Below are 20,166 nucleotides of genomic sequence, written 5' to 3' on the forward strand. Positions count from 1 at the left end.
TTATGTGGATTGCTTTCCGCATTCAAAGAGTTTTCTGTAAAATTCCAGCTGTTTTCATCATTGTTGTCCCTTGTATAGTCTCAGTTTTCCCTTAGATTCGAATTTCTCTAAGAGTTTCTTTCAGACTTTTCGGTAGTTCCTCGTACTCTATTGATTATTGGTATTTGATTGTTTTTCTTCATGTTCCATTTATTATTGAAAAAAGTATTCATAGATTTTACCTCACAAGATAAAGATCAAGGAGACGAAAAAACGATTTATGTATTTACACTGAACTAGTGAACAAACTGAAAAGTATTCTTTTATCTTTATCTTTGTCTTGTGAGGTAAAATCTATAAATAATCTTTTTACAATAATAAATGGAACGTGAAGAAAAATAATAAAAAACCAATAATCTATAATTTGCTAATTTCTTCTTCTTCTTGCTGTTGGCTATTGTCCGGTCTCATTGATTGGATGAGTTTATCTATTTGTACTTTCATGTTTCGAATGATTTTAGATTTTCGTTTCTCCGTACTGTCTCTAGTTTGTGTCTGTATCATTGCACGTTCACAAATGCCGTCGAGTGGTTTCGAGTGGGCTGCTTTCCCCCCTCATACTGTTTTTGTATTGGGGGGGGGGCTAAATTACTGCATTCAGGAAGTATGTGCTCTGCCATTTCGTCTCTTTGTCCACTGAGCCACCGTTACTTCTGTTGTAAACATGGAAGAGATGCGATCAGCCGATCGTGACGAAGTACGGTCATTTAGATTTACCACGCTGCACTATCATGGGTTTCACGCCGTTTGGGGCAGCACGTGTCGTTTAGTCCTGAAGGATTCCTGATCAGCGAATAGGAACCACAAGTCGCGTTTCCTTTTGTGCACCTCTGAACACTGTATAATCAGCTTCAGCTTCTTCTTCTTCTTCTTCTTCTTCTTCTTCTTCTTCTTCTTCTTCTTTTTCCCACCACACACTTCCGATATCATGCACTCTTCTTGATATGGTATTTTTTCACAATTTTTTTTTATTTACTAACAGTGAGAACCGACGTTGTCCGGGATTGAATAATAATCAACGAATGTTTTGCACTCCAATATTATTAATATTATCGAAATTGGTAAAATCGTCCATTTTCCAATCAAATCGATTGATTGTCTGCTCTAATTGTGGTGCATCTCTAATTGGGGGCCCACTGCAGTGCATCGGGAGGAAGCTTCGCATGCCTCCCCGCAGAGACTTAGTCCACAATACATTGTAGTCTGCATTGCACTGCAGAGAACCCACTGGTGATTGTGTAAGATTATTTTTTACATATAATGGCTTGAATTAAAGTTTGAAATGCAAAAGTCAAGTACCATGGTTCAATTGTGCTCTAAACAGACACATTCATTTCAAACACGTTCCTGTCATAGCAACGACTGTTGATTTTATATGCTTGGCATTGCTGCTTGTATACGGCATAATCACGTTCACGCGCCGGTTCCCGTCAGATCACCGAAGTTAAGCAACGTTGAGCCTGGTCATTGCTAAAATGGGTGACCAATTTGGAAAGTCCAGGTGCTGTATGTAGGAGGACGTCGACATCTCCCGTCAAAAGTTGCAAAAACCTAACTTCGTCATCTCCCCTAATGGGGATATACATGCGACTGTGGACTGCTTGTGAATTTCATACTCTCATGAAACTTCTTCCTTCGGAGGAAGCCGGTTAACCCCCCCCCCAGACATTGCTGCGTGTGCGGTGATAATATCTTTAATTTAAGTTTCAAATGAAAAGGTCAAGTATCATGGTGCAATTGTGTTTTAAAAACAATGCCAATTCTGGGATGTTTTATCCTACCCACTGATCAAACTATATGGATATTCTTGGCACTGTGGTTCGCGTCCTGGCCTTGATTTTCCAAAGTCTTATCTGTTATAACAAAGTGCTGCGTATAGGTCATTAGATACCATTTTATTCCGGCAAATGTTTATTTCTTTACGGGGATTATATCTCAGTCCACAGATAAATAGAAATTCCGTAGTTGTTTTTTAATCATTATCCGTTGTTCTGTTTCTGTTGTTTTCCAATAATTGAAATTTGATCTATCATTCTCTCTTCCTTTCAGTGCATATTGAGGCATTTCCTTGTATTTTTGTGCGTGGCATATGTATTATAAACTCTGGATTGCTGGCCCGACGGTTTTATTTGGTCTTTTCCAACGTCTCCTGTCTTTGCAGATGCTGGTCTATTCCCAGTCGCCATTCATTCTATTCCTGAAAGTCATCGGACTAGCCACACACACATACGCGCACGAGCACGCACGCACACGCACACACACACACACACACACACACACACACACACATATATATATATATTAGTGATAGGACGATTCCAATATTTTTCCTTATTCCGATACAATTATCGATTCCGTACTAAATTCCCGATTCCTGATTCAGATACAAATACCTATTCCGCCGATTCCGATTCTTTATAAATCTATAAATATTTAACTATTTTTCCCGCTTACCCTAAAAACACATGTTAAATGCGCAGATATTTTCTCAAACGTGTGGGATGATTCTGGCTTTACATGTAGTTTAAACTCAATAATAGTTTATCATAATTACCAGCAGCGGAAGCTATTTCTTCAAAGGAAATGAAATTTAAAACAAATAAAACAACTGTTCTCGGCATCGACAAAATCGCCATATTTTTTCGACACTGACATCGATTCCGATATCCCCAAAAGTTCTGATTTTAATATATCTATCTATCTTCTATATACCTATAATTCCGTATTCCTTTGGTGTGTAGTGATATTCATATTAAAAACCCTACTTTTTCTATTTATTTAAAAAGAAAATACAATTTTCTTATATATGAGTTATCGAATTGCATTCATTAGCAAAACATCTAACTAATTTGCATATTCTTTTAAACATTCATTTTTAATTAATTCCCTATTAGTTTTTTCAGTTTTCTTATAGGGTGATCACCTTTAGTTAACTATTACGGGTAATTATATTCATGCAGATATTCTACATGATTTATACTTGCGAAATATTTGCGTAAAAAGCTTACAATGAACACAAAATCGTTTCCATATATATTTATGTATACGTATATATTTTTGTTTCATCTATCTGTCTATCTATATATCTATAAAAGTGAACGTGTCTGTCTGTCTGTGTACATTTCCCTACGCAATAACTCTGTCAATTTTTAGTCTATAGACTCGAAATTTGAAATACCGGGTACTGAGATTTGGGAAAATCGATGTGACGGGTGTCAGCCAGAAATTTGGCTGTTAAGGGGTCAAATTTCAACGATTTGACCTTTAAGAACTCTACCAAACTCCTCCGACAATTTTGGGTCTAGACACTTGAAATTTTAGATATAGGTTCCTTGAACCTGGATCTTATTTAATAATGTGATTTGAGCCCGAAACTATAAATTTTAAGGGGTCATAATAGGGGTCAAATTAAAAAAAATTTACTCTTTTTTTTTTTTTTGCTCAGCATACACCTCCAAACACCCGGGCAACGCCGGGCTGAAATGCTAGTATGTATATATATATATATATATATATATATATATATATATATATATATATATATATATATATATATATATACTAATTCTCATTAACTGTTTCGCCATATTAAAGTTCTTGGCAATTGGTAATATCTTACCCGCACTCTATCAGACTCGCCAGGAAAATATTTACTTAGATTACCGATTGCCAATAAAGCTCAATTCTTTTCTTTTTTTTACTGGGGAGTCACCACTTATCAAGACCTAAACGTTACTAAAGGATTAAAGGTTAATGAATGTTAGGTGGCCGTTGAGAACATTGTGACGATTGGTAATGGTGGAAGTTCGGTAGAGTTTGGTTTATTAGCAGGTATGGCTCAACAGACTTTAAAACGGCCGTGTTATAGTCAGCTGGGAAGTTACCCCGTAGTATTGTGTTCTACAGACGAGCAGTTCTAGGAAAGAAACATTGTTCATGGGATTTACGCTTAGTTTTAGGCATTGATTTATAACAAGGAAAATTATTTGTAGTTTTTGTAGGTAGACGAGTTTCTATTTTAAAAACAATTCAAAGTAGTATTCCTCACTTCCAAAAAAGAATCAACGTACGAATTGAAGGAAAATTTCGTCTCTTCATCATGCTTAGATACATAAAATTACCAAAAACGGCATAGATTAAGCGGCCCCCTCATTTCCTAAGAGAAACATCCATTTCAGATCAAATCTTTTCTCGAACAAAAAATAAATTAATTAAACGTCTAGAATGAAACAGGTCGAGCAATCTGGCGTGGATTTTTCATGAAATCGCGAATAGTTGTGGTCGTGTGTTTGGTCAAACTGCAGACACGTGGCATAAAAACATTGTCGCTGACAGAAATGGGCTGCATTGACGATATGAACGGACGAGAGAAAAAGGGTCGGCTTGTAATCTATTCGAATAAGCGCTGTGTCTGCGCGATCGTATGACAGACATTTTCAGGAGTTCAGTAAAGCGGAGAAATGACTGTGGAAGCGCTACGAATATTTCAGTTAACACTTCAGTTTATGACCGATCAGGAGTAAGGTGGGGGTGATGTTAAAAGAAAAGAGGAGGAGAAGCAGAAGGGGACTAGAAATAGAAGGACATTTTAAAGAGCAAAATGTGGGAAGGTGGCGTGAGCGCCTTTTTTATTGCGTAAAACTTTACACGAAGTGATAGTGCGAGACAGATATTTGATAATGAACTGAATGTGATAAATGAAAGTCAATTTAACTACATACACACACGCACACACACACGCGCACACACACACACACACATATATATAAATATATATATATATATATATATATATATATATATATATATATATATACTAGCAAAAGTATCCGTCGTTGACTGAGTTCAAAACCAGCCTACAGAAAATGGACTCTGATTTATGAAAGTATGATAGGTTATGAAAAGGAAGGGTTGTAAATTTGGGTTGAATTTGGGGGTATCAAAACCAAAGCATTGGTAGAATTACCTAAAAAAAGTGGGTTTCATTGTCAGATACTCGTTAGTAGACTGGATATGTGAGAGAGGCTAGTCAACCGTTTATAGCAATGAAGGAAATTATAATTGGGGCAGTAGGTAGGGTTTATGTCAGACGATTGATCTAAGGGGTTAATATTTATTAGGTCCGGTTTGGAGGTGAGTTTATATGGACATTTTCTTTCTTTATTGATTTCTATATAAGCTCCAAATCAATTTGTTGAGCTTTGCATGATCTCGATAAATCTTCTCTTAAAGAATTGATTTTATTCTCTTCCTTTAACTCCCCTTATATATATATATATATATATATATATATATATATATATTTGCAGTCTTCTACATACAGACTTGTTTCGTTGTATTACAACTCATCAGTGCGCTTCTCCAAAGCCAAGGATTGAACCTAGAACCATCGCGCATATATATGTCCGGTCGTAAAATACGTTTAAATATAATATTTTAATCCGTCTAGATTTCGTATATATTATTACAAAGTCGTGATTTCAAAAATTCAAATAGTATTTGTGTGCCATCAGCTAAAGGCGAAACCGAAACTGTATCATTCAAAGCTTTTGGCGTTACCACTGTTCTAACGTGACATGTATAGGAAGTGACTAAAATATATATATTAGACTAGCGGGAAGGGCCGGCTTTGTCTTGTCATAAAATACTTAAATATTATATTTTAATTCTATATATATATATATATATATATATATATATATGTATGTATATATATATATATATATATATATATATATATATATATATATATATGTTAGCAGTTCAGCCCGGCTTTGCCCGGGCCCAATATACTGTTCATAACTTGCCCTTTGTGTGAATACACTTCATGTAAGATTTCAAATGTTTAGACGTAACTTTGTCTGAGTAATTCCGTAGAGACCGCAGAGATAAATTCATTTTTACTTTGATCCCAATTTTTACCTTAACATTTAATATTTTGGTCTCAAATCAAAATACAAAGTTTCCCCCATGTCCAAGTTACATACATCTAATATTTCAAGTCTTTAGACCCAAAATTGGCGGAGGAGTTTGGTAGAGTATGCAAAGGTCAACTCTTTCAACTTCGACCTTTTAGCAGCCAAATTTTTACCCCAAAACTGATTAAAATGCTTGCCGCTTGTCTGAATACCCGTTATGTATAAAAGGTTAAATCTTTTGAACTTTGATATCTTGGCAGCTGAAATTTTCGACCCAACCCAATTAAAACGCTTGCCCTATCTATGTATACCCTTTATGTAAAATTTAAAATTTTTAGACCAGAAATTGGCTGAGTAATGTGGTAGAGACTGCGGAGGTCATTATTTTTAACTGTAGCCCCAATTTTGACCTCTTAATATTTATTTTTTGGGGCTCAAATCAAATTTAAAGTTTGATCCATGTCCAAGGAACCTACATTAAAAATTTCAAGTGTTTAGACCCATAATTGGCGGAGGAATTTGGTAGAGTTTTCAATGGTTAAATCGTTGAACTTTGACCTCTAGTCGAAAACCGATTAGACTTTTCCAAATACCAATAGTCCTTATGGCAAATCTCGAGTCGGTAGACTGACAATTGACAGAATTATTTGGTAGGGAAATGTACACAGACACACACGCAGACATTTTCACTTATATATATATATAGATATATTTATATACGCCACTGTGAAAAAAAATCTATAAACACTGCACTTTAGAGAAAACGATTACGTGAAAGATGTCACAGCCGTAACAAGAAGTCAGCCGTCAGCCGTGCAGGAAGAATGCGAAAATAGATAACTTACTAATTAGCTCTACCTTACGTATCGACCACTGTTGAAGTAAATACTTTGCGCATAAATTTATACTTTCGTATATTAATTTATGTGAGTAAATGAAGTAGTTTATATATATATATATATATATATATATATATATATATATATATATATATAGTAATTTAGTAATTTATAAAATATATATGGCGATTAAGCTATACTGAATATTCGGCGTTTCATCCACTCTAGGATTCCTCAGGCTTATGCGCGAATTATGTGGTCTTTACGAAAAAGTGCACTCGAGTTATTCTTTTCCTTGTTCTCGTTTGTGACGCAGACTGCATAAAACGTGTTGGGTCAAGTGTGTAAACCTGAGTGCTACGATAAAGTGAGAGACAGAGAGAGAGGGGGAGAGAGAGTTTAATGAAGCTTTTAACATTTTATAAAACAAAATAAAAGTAAAAAGTGCAGTTTAAAGTCTTATGACTACAAATTCAAGTTAAAGTTATTGCAGACTTCCACGAATAGAAAAAAAATGCTAATTGTGGAGTAAAAAGACATTTTGACTTAATTTTTTGAAATAGAAAGCAGGAATTATCGGTTGGTTACAATATAGCTTTTGGAAATTTAAAACCAGGAAGACTGTTTAATTCATGACTTTCTATAAGAAACTAGCGCTTCATTGTTAAGAAATATAAACAAATTCTCGGCACTCTTTTTAGAATTATATTTTTAGAATTATTCTCCATAAATTAATTTCCATATAAAATTATGTAAGAATAAATGGCACGAAACAAAGACAAAGAGATAAGAAGCAAAACTAAAAAGCAAATATATAGTCTCAAGACATTTGAATAGTTATAATAAAGTAATATATATATATATATGTATATATATATATGTATGTATGTATATATATATATATATATATAACTACTTCATTTACTCACATAAATTAATATACGAAAGTATAAATTTACGCGCAAACTTTAAGTATTTACTTCAACAGTGGTCGATGCGTAGGTAGAGCTAGTTAGTAAGTTATAAAATATATATGGCGATTAATATATATATATATGTATGTGTGTGTGTGTGTGTGTGTGTGTGTGTGTGTGTGTGTGTGTGTGTGTGTGTAGATAATCATATGATTAGATAACTCTGACGGATATTTAAAGGCATTTAAAAAAATAAATGTTTAAATTCAACAGCATTTTTCGTGGTTAACGGGATGGCCTGTGTCGCCGGGTTCGAATCTACCGACTGGTGCTAACACAAGTGTCTGTAGATATTTAAAAATTATACATACATATATATATATATATATATTACTTAGTGGTCCACTTAAAAATAACCTGATCTTTCTCTAATCATTTTTTTTTCAGATAAAACGGCTCACTAAAAAGTAATCCGATCTCTCTATTTTTTCTCTGATCACTTATTTTTTCAGATCAAGCAACCCACTTAAAAGTAGCCCGATCTTTCTAATCCTTCTCTTATCGCCCAACTGGCACCACGTAACAAAACGCAATTCTTTTTCCAACAATATGACGTTACATGCCACACGTCTCACAGTTCACTGACACGAGTTCATGACATGTTTACGAAAGAGAGAACAATAAACTAAGGCTTATGGCCACCACGTTCCCCGAAATTTTCATCATATGATCTTTATCTTTGGGGGCTTTTAAAAAAACATTTTTTATGCAAATGATCCTCACAATCTAGACCAACTTAAGGTGAAAATTACCAAGTCTATCAGGAGAATCATCAATATTTGCAAACGTTGTTAAGTGTGCCCATAAACGCATAAATGTAAACAGAGAGCACTTGCAGCATCTTTTATAGCAGTACATGTAATTTAAACAATAAGAGAATGTGTCCTTCTATACTTAATTATATGGGCTACTTTTAAATGGGCCACGTTGTTATTACAAATTATATATATAGACTAGCAAAAGTACCTGTCGTTGACTGGGTTCAAAAACAGCCTACAGAAAATGGACTCTGATTTATGAAAGTATAATAGGATATGAAAAGGAAGGGTTGTAAAGAAATAGCTTCGAATTTGGGAGTATCAAAACCAAAGCAAAATATGATGAAAATAAAAATAAAATAGATAAACCCCATAATTTATTATACCATACCTGTTCACACTGAAACACTTAGCAAAATATTCTGAGGATCTATATTAAAAAAAAACTTGTTAAACTTTGTGACATATTTCCGTTCTATTGAGGTCTGGTGCGAACGAATATCCCATAATTTTATTATACCATATTTCTTCAAACTGAAACATAATTATCAAAGTATACTTACGCAGATAGATATGAAAAGTCTTTATTAAAGTTTGTGCCTATTTCTATTCTATGGAGGCCAGGCGCGAACGCAGACTCCACAATTTTATTATACCATCTCTATTTAAGTTAAAACATACTTATCAAATTATTATTATGTACGTCTATATCAAAAACACTTGTAAACGGTTTTTTTTTATTTTTAAATTTTTTATTTCCATACTTTGTGGACCAGGTGCGAACGCAGATCCCATAATTCTATGAACCACCGTTCTGCCAGATCAAACATACCCATTCCTATGTCTCGATACATTTTCTATCATTATATGTAATTAGTTTTTTTTTTAAATAGTCGACCATATAGGAGCCTATTCGTGACCAGATACACACGCACACACACGCGCACACATTCAGCTTTATATCATAGATATATAGATATATAGGAACAGAGAGAGAAAGACAAAGAGAAAAAGAGAGAGGGAAAGAGGGGGTTAGGGTTTACTTTTAGAACGTATATGTATAGCAGGATAAGGTCATTCCAAAAGTAAATGCGGCAAGTTTTTAACTCAAAATGTTAAAGAGCTACAAGGAAGGAAGTAGTACCATTAAAATGAGCGACCTTTTGAGCTGCAGAATATATTTTTCTACATAGTAACCATCATTTCAATGCAATTTTACTAGAAATTCAATTACTTTTCTCTGCTTCTGACGCATGTCAATGACAAGGGTCGCTTTATTAGATTCTAACACCGTCAATATCCGCGACAGAGAAATAATACTTTCATGTCATGAATGCATAAGTTCAGCCATCATAACAATATAATGTTCTGTCTCCTCTGACTCATTCGAGCGGAATGAAAATATAGATCTATTTTCATAACTTACTACGCAATTCTATTAGGGTATTGGGCAATTTTGTTAATAACGAAAATCTATATGTAATATATTATATTTTAAAATAATATTTTATATATCTTCCTATAACACTATAGGTGAAAACATGAAATAATTATATACTTGTTTTTCTGTACAAACACTATTGGCTACATATGTAGTGGCCCTTTTCAGAGAGCTTACTTAGTCAGAAATTATTTTTATTTTTGGCCTGACGAAGTAATCGCTCTGAAAGGAGATACTACAGAAACATCTATGCACATATATAGGCAATAATGTTTGTATAAATAAAGATAACATGAACATAATTGGTTCGTTCATCGAGAAATTTTTTTAAAAATACAAGTTTCAGTAGATTTAAATCGAGGAAACAAACACTATACAATCATTATACAAACGAAAGTCATCTATAATCTATGATATAAATTCCACCTGTCTGTTTTAATGTATGTATGTATGTTTGTATGTCTCGCAAAAACTTTCTACAGAGGCCACGGATTTTCATGAGACTGGTATCATCTTAAAGGTCGAAACTTCGAACGACAAATATCGAAAAATTGGCCAAAAACATTCATTCTTCGCCCTAAACTGAGCACTTTTCTACAGGAAGGAGTCGCTTTTTTCGCCGATATATTCGAAAGTCCTCGCTTCTTTTCGATTGTTTTGCCTTAATTTAAACTTCCGGTTTAGCGATAGGCGCAACTGCTAACGTTACGTATTTCGTTGTTTTTTTTTAATCTTTCTTTTCCTCCTTCGCGGTACGGGTTCAAGCCTGCCTGCTTACTATCACTTTTTTTTGCGCTCGCAATTTTCCTTTCTTTCTTTTTTTTTTTTTTTTTGTTCAACCAACACCCTTACACGCACCTCCACTTTCTTTTCCACCTTTGCGTCACGGATTCGAAACTGCCTGCCTACTACAACTGTTTTTTTGCTCAACACCTGTATACAAAAACCCGGGCAACGTCGGGCACCCAGGCTAGTTTATAATATAAATCTCACCTATCTATTTAAATGTATGTATGTATGTATGTATGCCTAAAACTTTCGACAGAGGTGATGGAAGGGGAATTGTTTGCTATAAGAACTTCTAATACAGATAGAAGCTTACTTTGTAATATTTTTCAATATAATCTCCCAGATATGTCACACATGTTTTCCATCTGTGTACAAGCTTCCGTATTCTCTCAGCGTAAAAATCGTTGGACTTATCTCTCAGCCAGTCGCTCACAATACTTTTGAAGTCATTGTCACTTTTAAACTTCGTGCCTCTTGTGAACGCCTACAAGTGATCAAACAGATTAAAGTACCGAAGGGTTCCGTTTGAGCCGTTTGAGCTGCTGTGTTAGACCTAGCGGTGCAAAATAACGCCGTTCTGACCCATGTGTTTATTCTTTATGTTTTTCCAAACATGTCCAAACATGTCTCCGCAGTTCACAGTAGTTAGCATTGTTCACGGTGCTTCCTTTTCTCAAGGAATGGAATGGTGATTGAGCCTTGCATATCCAAAAAATCCGTGAGCATCACCTTCTTCCTGGGCCACTGCTTCACTGAAGAGTCTACATACTTCCACTCCATGGACTCGTTTGGACTCAGGCTCATTGTGTCACACGCTTGTCTCGTCGCAGTTTACCGCCTTTTTCAGAAACTCATTACTATCCTTCTCATAACAGGAGAGACACTGCCGGGACAACTAGACCCCTCCTCCGTTTGTGCTCTGCAGTAAGCATCTTTTCCGCTCACCGGTAGCTAACCTTTGAGTAACCAAAGTCATAATAGATAATTTTGTTCATATAATCAATAAATGAATAATACACACACACACACACACACACACACACACACACACACACACACATATATATATATATATATATATATATATATATATATATATGCGTTTTATTTTTTATTACCGTATCTTTCTGTGAAGTTACATTATTGTTTCAGCTACCGGCTGTTTTGTTTTTGTTTTTTTTTGCCGTCTGTAGCTTCCTCAAACTTTTACAGAAATGTTCGTTATGATGGGATGAAAGAGTGAATAATGTCAGGGGAGAGGTGCGAGAAGAGCGGAAAAGAGGAAGGGGAAAGGTGGGAGGGGCTGCTTGGTATGTCGGTTGTTTTCTTATATCTAATGTAACGATCGAAATTCTTATTTATGAAAAAAAAAAAATAAAATGCACGCATTCGGAAACGTTAGAATTTTTGTATGAAATTAATACTTGCTTATCTAATCGGTTAAGGAATAAAGAAAATACATAAATATGTATTCGTATATTTGAGTTAACGTCCGAAATTCTTATGTCTTTGTAAATAAAGGAAAAACAACGTCTGAAATTCTTAGTACTTTAAATATAAAAGAAAATGCACGCATTCGGAAACGTTCAAAATCCGTGCAATGTCATGCATTGTTCTGTCAGAGTGAATGAGGTTATTGACTGATTCGATCACCTCGAGAGGTCACTTCTCCAGGCCTCCCAGGTTTGTCTTCATCCTCAACACTGGTCCGTCCGTCTTTAAACAATTTAACCAACTTGTAAACATTTTTTTCGGCTGAAACATGCGGCATCACACACAGTTGACATTCTGCGATGAATTTCAACTGGTTTGTACCATTCAGCAACCGAAACTTGATAACTGACCGCTGTTCAATCCTAGAGCATGTTTATTGGTCGGCCATTTTGTTAATCGCTAAAACTCCCAAAGTTTTTTATTGAATTTGCAAAAGAAATAAAATCCATGTAAAAAAAGAAGTTTTTTTTTTTTTTTTTTTTTACACATTGATCACCACATTATCAAGACCCGGAAGCCACTCAGGGATAAGGGTTATTGCAAGTACATTACCTTAGTGTGGAGCTTTGATGAAGTGTTTACTTAAGAGGACGGTTCATTAGGAATTTGTTAACATTGGACTTGAAGACATCCAAGTTGTAGTCTGGAGGGAAGCAGGCAGACGGAACAGAGTTCCACAGGCGTGCAGTTCTAAGAAAGAAGCTTTGTTCATGGAATCCACGTAAAGATAAAATAAAAAAAGTAAACTTAAATCTGTATTAGAAGTCCTTATACCTAAAATAAATCACCTTATTTATTGAATGACACACGCACACACACACACACACACACAAATATATATCTATTATTATATAAAAGTCACGTGGTGTATGTGTGAGTTCCTTCCTCATAGCTTCCGAAACGGCTAAGTCTGTCTTTTGCAAATTTCACAAAAAGCTAATTTATTTGTCTGGCAGTGTTCTTAGATAAGTCTTTCTTACCTTATAGATAAAAAGAATTTTTACAGGGGAATATTTTACGTTATACCGGTGTAACTTCGACTGGTGTACCATTAGATATTTATCTGTCAAAAAGAAGAAAAACTATTTTTAAGATCGTACAGCCCAAATATCAGCTGACATGATATTATAAACAAACACAGACGGAGTTTGATGAACTACATCATAATTATTATTTATTTTGTTTTATTTTATATTTTTATTTTATTTATTTTTATTTCTATATATTTATTTATTTATTTATTTTTTTACAAAAGAGTCACCACTTCCCGGAAGCCCCTTGGGGATAAGGGTTATTGCGCGTACAGTAATCAATGGGGTAGTATCGTAGTAATCGTTAGTAATGGAGATTTGGTAAAGTGTCTTACTTAAGGGGGCCGTTCATCAGGAATTTGTTTACGTTGGACTTGAAGACATCCAAGTAGTAGTCAAGTGGGAAAAAGGCAAACAGAAGAGAGTTCCACAGGCGTGCACTTCTAAGAAAGAATCTTTGTTCATGGAATCTACGTTTTGGTTTTGGAACGGATAAAGAGTGGGGAAAATGTTTTTTGAATTAGTCTACCGGACAAATTGTTCCTCGTAATATATAATATTCAATAGAAGATTGATTCAATAATACATACGCAATCTGTATAAATTAAAATACCATGTTTAAGCGTATTATACAACCAAGCAACAACGGGTGTCCAGCTAGTATATATATATATATATATATATATATATATATATATATATATATATATATATATATATATATCATGATCATGCCATTTTCATCCCGAACAAGGTACAGTGCCACTCTGATGTAAGGGGCTACTATCGGGGAGCATAAATTGCAGGGATACTATGTGGGAAGTTGAGCGGAAAGATGTCCGTTCACATTACACTGGAACATCTGCATGTCAGTACAGTTGAGAAAGCAGAATCCTTGAAAGGAGTTCCAAAGTTTCGAGAATAACACCGAAACATGTATGTACATGTGTAACCAAATAATGTTTGTATAGGGAACAGGTTATATACCAGCCCTGTCCTGCATTGAGCGCTCTTTAATAATCACGTGAGTTTCATTGGATTTACATCTAGAAAACCAATTTGTACAACATTTATACACACACACAGACTCATTTGAATGCCTACTAGAGACTATCCTCGGGTGTCTAAGGTCTCTCTGTACAGGGGTTTGTCAGAACAATCTGGAATGAGGATACTTTTTCCATAGAAGTAAACCCTGACTAAATATTCAAAATCACATAGTATTCGCTGCCCAAATAAGATCTCCTCACTACGGCTACCCCACAGCTTTTCCGAGGAATGGTGAACCTTCTCCAAGTGATATTACCTCAAGTAATAGCACGAAGCTGGATACTCCACCAGACTAGATAAATTCTTGTCCTGGAATCCAGTAAGACCAAGAGACCAAAATGAAAGATATACTACAACGTATAAAAATGGTTAACTGGGGAGAGGAAAATTATGTTCTCAATTCTTTACTAACTCAGTGTTTGAGAGATAAAGAACTTAAATGGAACATTCGAATATCTATGTATCTCATATAGAGTTCAAGTGTTAGCCCCAAGTTGGTGGCCCCTTGATTTCTGAGAACTTCGACTGAAGTAAAATAAAATAAAGATATATATACATATATATATATGTGTGTGTGTGTGTGTGTGTGTGTGTGTGTGTGTGTGTGTGTGTGTGTGTAATTGATTAATTATTTTAATTAATTCACAAGCATTTCAGGATGTTACCACTATTGATAAAGTTATTGAAGAATAACGGTTTTCATGCTGACAGAAATTTCGGTGCTTATTAACACCATACAACAGATCGATTTTTTAATATCTGCTTTTAAGCAAAAACGACAGTAATTACGTAACTGTCATGTCGAAAGCAGTAATACATCCAAAAATTACGAAAATGCATCGAGTAAAACACCTATTATTGTGGTTTTAGTAAAAAAAATCGTCAATCGCTATTGCCTAAAACAGTACGCCAGCTATCAAAGTGGTGAAAAAGGAGATAAGTATGCCCCCTGTATTCACAATTTACAAGGTGTTTACATCTATGGAAAATGCATTTCTGTAAAAATTACTTTTTACTATAAATATTTTCTACTCAATGAATTTTCGTCATTTTTTTTATATATTACTATTTTCGACATGACAATTACGTAAGTACTTTTGTTTTTGCTTAAAAGTACATATTTTTAAAACTCCATTTATCGACTCTTTCATTACAAGCACAACAATTTACGACTTTTATATGAACGTCTATAGTGATGCAAGATAATATTGCATGCGAACCTTGAATGTGCATACAAAATTACAAATATATTTCGTAATGTTTGGATGTATTACTGCTTTCGACATGACAGTTACGTAATGGCTAAAAATTTGTTAATATTAATTACTACACTAATTAAGTGTTGTGGTGGCACACATTCATTTGCATATGTGGATAGTAATTACACATAAATAGGAAGACTCAGTTAGTCTGAGTGTGTGTTCACCCGAAGCCACCGAAGGCCGCCGAGAGCAGATATGTTTCTCCAGCAAAGACTCTCTTATTTGACACCATTATGTAAATATCCTGTAAATATACCTTTTCCTAATACACTTCTTATTTGATCTACCTTTGTTTGTTGAGTCGTCATTTGTATTGCTTGCTACGTTACTTGTTTCAACCTGCAAACTTAACATTAAGAAAATTAAAATATAACCATATGACCATTATTTTTACGCAGAAACGAACAATCGGGAATAAATACATAATTACCAACAAAAGATTTGAGAAATGATTTATTCTTGGTTGTGCGTTTCTCCGCGGAAAAGTTGTCGAAAGTTGCCTTCATTTTCACTTTCCAAAATCAAAACAAAAAAAAATATTAAATTACAATGAATTATTTTTCAAATTATTAATTTTTGCCTGAACTTGCTGCTTGAAAAACAGCATCGATCAGTTAGAGATCGAGTGGGTAGTGGAATAATAACACGTATAATCTTTTTCTTTTTTTTTTTTTACATTTTCACCCCAAACAAGGCACATTGCCACTTTGGTGTAGGGGGCTACTATCACAGGTAACATCTACTGGGGTACTATGTGGGGATTTGGGCAACAAGATGTCTGTTCACGTTACACTTGAACTTCTGCACGTCAGTACAGTTGGGGAAGCAGAGACATGGAATGGAATTCCAAAGTCTAGCGGTTCTGGGGAGGAAACTACTGGAGTAGAAAGATCTTTTACATCTAGGGATCTCTACTGTGTGGGGGTAAGATTTATCTGTCTGTCGGGTTTGTCGAGGGTGTTTACGTCTTGTATCGAAAATTTCGATGGAAAATGTTTTATAAAGATAATTTTATTTCTTAACGCTAACAATAGCGAAAATTTAATCGAAATATGGTAATTAGTATATTTTTGGTGATTTTTTAAACGATAGCATGCCACCTCATAAGAGACGCTTCAATTATTGTATCTAAGTATATATATATATATATATATATATATATATATATATATATATACATCGTTAGTTATTTTAAAAATAATAGATATATTTAATTTACACATAGCATGCCACCTCATAAGAGATGCTTCAATTATTGTATCTAAGTATATATATATATATATATATATATATATATATATATATATATATCGTTAGTTATTTTAAAAATAATAGATATATTTAATTTACACATAGTATTTTATTCATATATCTATGCAGTACGTCTAACACATTTTTCAGTGAAACATATATGAAATCCGCATTTAATATTATAAGTAGGTATGTGTTATGCATCAGAATTTTGGTCTACAAACATGAAACTTAATATATAGTGTATATGCAAAAGTGTGAAAATTAAAAACAAAATGGAATTTGCCAGATGAAGGTCGAAGGACGACATTACGAATATTAATGCGTAACGTAATAGCAAACATGTCTTGATAGCTTAGGCATCAATGCCAAAGGAAAAAGTTAATCGTAAGCTAAACGTTTTGGTTTTGATTCTTGGTGGTGCACTGGTCATTTAAAAAAAAATTAACATTTTAAAGCATTGCTATATATTGGGTCCAATATAATATAATAATAAGTACGAAATATGCATTAGCCAAAATATCATACTTAAGCGTATTTTACGACCGGACAATACCGGGCGGCCTGCTAGGATATGTGTGTGTGTGTGTGCGTGTGTGTGTGCGTGTGTGTGTGTCAAAAGAAAGAGGTAAAGAGAGAGAGAAAATGGAAGGAAGAGAGACAGAACATGGGGAGGAAGAAAATTCCGATGAAAGGATATTTTTTTAAAAGGAACTCGTTTCCTTTTCCATGAATGAAATAAATCCGTTGATTTCATTCGAGTTTTTATCCGAGCGCTATTGACGACCACAACAGATCGGCACCACAGTCATCTTTTAATTTACGCCCAATAAACGCGACTTTTTTTCTTCTTTTTACTCCAGGGATGTAAAGAGAAAGAGGCCATCCTACCGCCCAGCTCGACCAACGTCGTTGGGCGTTGTTGACAGGCGCTGACAAGCGTCGTTCTCTATTGTGCCGCTGTTGGTTTCTTATGGCCCCGTTTTTCACGTTTTATAAGATCCCTTTTTTTTTGTTTTTTTGTTTTGTTTTTTGCTTTGTGTATTTGTTTGTGCATGTGTGTGTGTGTGTGTGTGTGTGTGTGTGTGTGTGTGTGTGTGTGTGTGTTTCTTCCTTTTATTACTTTATCCACAGATGCACGTTGCATTAACAAATTGAATAGTTTCTTAAATGCTGGACTCGTGTTGTCTGAAGCGGTTTCCGCGGAAGAACTTTTCAGAAGACGACTAAGATAGTTAAATAGATAGATGGATACATAGATAAACAGAGAGAGACGGATAGACAAAAAGATATTGAAAGAAAAAACGCCAAAAGTATATATATATATATATATATATATATATATATATATATATATATATATACAGGATGACCCCCCCCCAAAATAAAACCCTTAATGGGGGCCATCTAGAACATGTGCTATAGAACGGAAGAAAAAAGACCAAAGACCCTAGTGTTTTGATGTAATGTTTTGAATATAATAAACTAGTTATAACCAAAGTTTCATTTCATTCGGACAAAACATTAGGAAACGGGGCCTAATTAGAGTTAGGGCTCGTTTTTTTTTTTGTTTTTTTGTTTTTTGTTTTTTGGTCACCCTGTATGTTTGGAGGTGCAACATTTATATGTATATTTAAATATGCGGAAATTTATCGAGAGCTCTTTCGGCTACTATCTCTTCAGGAAAAAATCGATAGTAAGCAAAACAATATTATTGGTGAAACTAAGGAGAATTCGGATGTGCGAAGAATTAAGAAAAAAAACGATTAGAAGAACGATTTCAATCTGTTTATACGGCGTTTAAAAGCGACTAAAAATTGGCATAACGACAGGGGGAGGACGAGGGGTAAAAGGGGATCAAAGTTCCCCAAAGAGAAATAATGCTTTTGTTGTCTCCTTTTACCGGCATAAAGAATGTTTTCGAAACGCAATAGAGACACACTCCAAAAATCTTTAAATGGTTTTTGGAGTCAGCTCTATGTAATACCTTGAACCACTCTATTTTATATTTATCGGCACTCATAGATTGTCAACCAAAGGCAGAGTCCAAGCTACAGAAGGAGGTCGAATACTAGATCCTACCCCCTATCTGATTTTAGAGGGATAGTGCTGGTTTATACGTGTTAGCAAATGCAAAGATGTTCGCGCGACATAAACAGCATCGCACTGGCATTTAAATTGATAAATATTATTATTTTGGATGTAGGACAAACTATTTTACGAAAAGAAGGAAAAGCGGGTCTCGTAGTGTATACCAAACGCAAGGAAACAGAGTAGAAGTAATTAGAAACACCTCTAACAATCTATTTAGACAATTTAATACTCTTGTTCCCTATCCACGGAAGTTTTATATAAACCGGGCAATTCGCAGGTCCAAACTTTTTATGGTATTTAAAATCATCAACATTCTTGTCAATGCAATCATCAATAAGGTCCAATGAATAACCATTATTGATAGATATTTCCTGGATCTTATCAAGTTCGGAGTCTAATCTGTTAGGCCGACCTTGCGTGATTTATGTACAAAAGACGACCAGTTCACATATAAACCAGTGAAAGTAGGCTTCCTATAAATGGTAGTGAGAAAGCCCCCTTTTGAATGTTCAACAAGAACATCCAAGAAGCAAATGAATTCCACAAACAAAGGCCATACCTTTTAAACAAAAATTTTATTCACAAGTAACAGCAATGAAAGTTCTGGTATAGTCCTTTTGCAAAACGGTGGCCCGATTTGCTTCCATACGTATGGAGCCTTTAGTTCGAATTCCTATTGTCGGAATGTTAGTTCATTGTTTCTTTGGAAGGATCCATGAATGTTCACGGTAAATTCGGCGTGAATGATGGCGCCTATAATAAGGCATAATGTGAGCCCCACTGACTCAAGATTAAATGAGATAAGATCCAAGATTTGGAAAATAAACATGCAGAACAGTTCTTGAATGTCATCCGTGATTTGGATAGATTCAGCAATATAAGTTGTCTCTGCTTGAAGAAATGTGTCCTTCGTTCACTAACAGTTTGGTGTTCATGAAGGAATAATCTTGGCTCCCTCCAGAGGCAGCGGCTGTGGTTTTAGTTGCCGATTTTCTCTTAGACTGAAAAATAATAGCATGATACAAAAGGCGCGCCAAGTCAAATCACCTGACACATTCAAATTTAAACCAATCACAGACCGGCTACTAGAACTGTGTAGCCGGCCTAAACAAGAAAGATGGCGGTTGTATATGGAATTTCTCACATAATATAGTAAGTTATAAAAATATATATGGCAACTAAGCTTAATTGCCATATATATTTCATAACTTACTACCAAGCTCTAC

The 20,166-nt window shown here is 34.7% G+C and overlaps 1 pseudogene; it reads left to right on the forward strand.

The window, feature by feature from the left end:
- Window positions 1–1,433: 1,433 nt before the first annotated feature.
- On the forward strand, window positions 1,434–1,552 carry LOC145267248 (5S ribosomal RNA; annotated as a pseudogene).
- Window positions 1,553–20,166: the final 18,614 nt, after the last annotated feature.

This window comes from Euprymna scolopes, chromosome 42 (genome assembly GCF_053919585.1).
Source record: "Euprymna scolopes isolate OS-2025 chromosome 42, ASM5391958v1, whole genome shotgun sequence".
NCBI lineage: Eukaryota > Metazoa > Mollusca > Cephalopoda > Sepiida > Sepiolidae > Euprymna > Euprymna scolopes.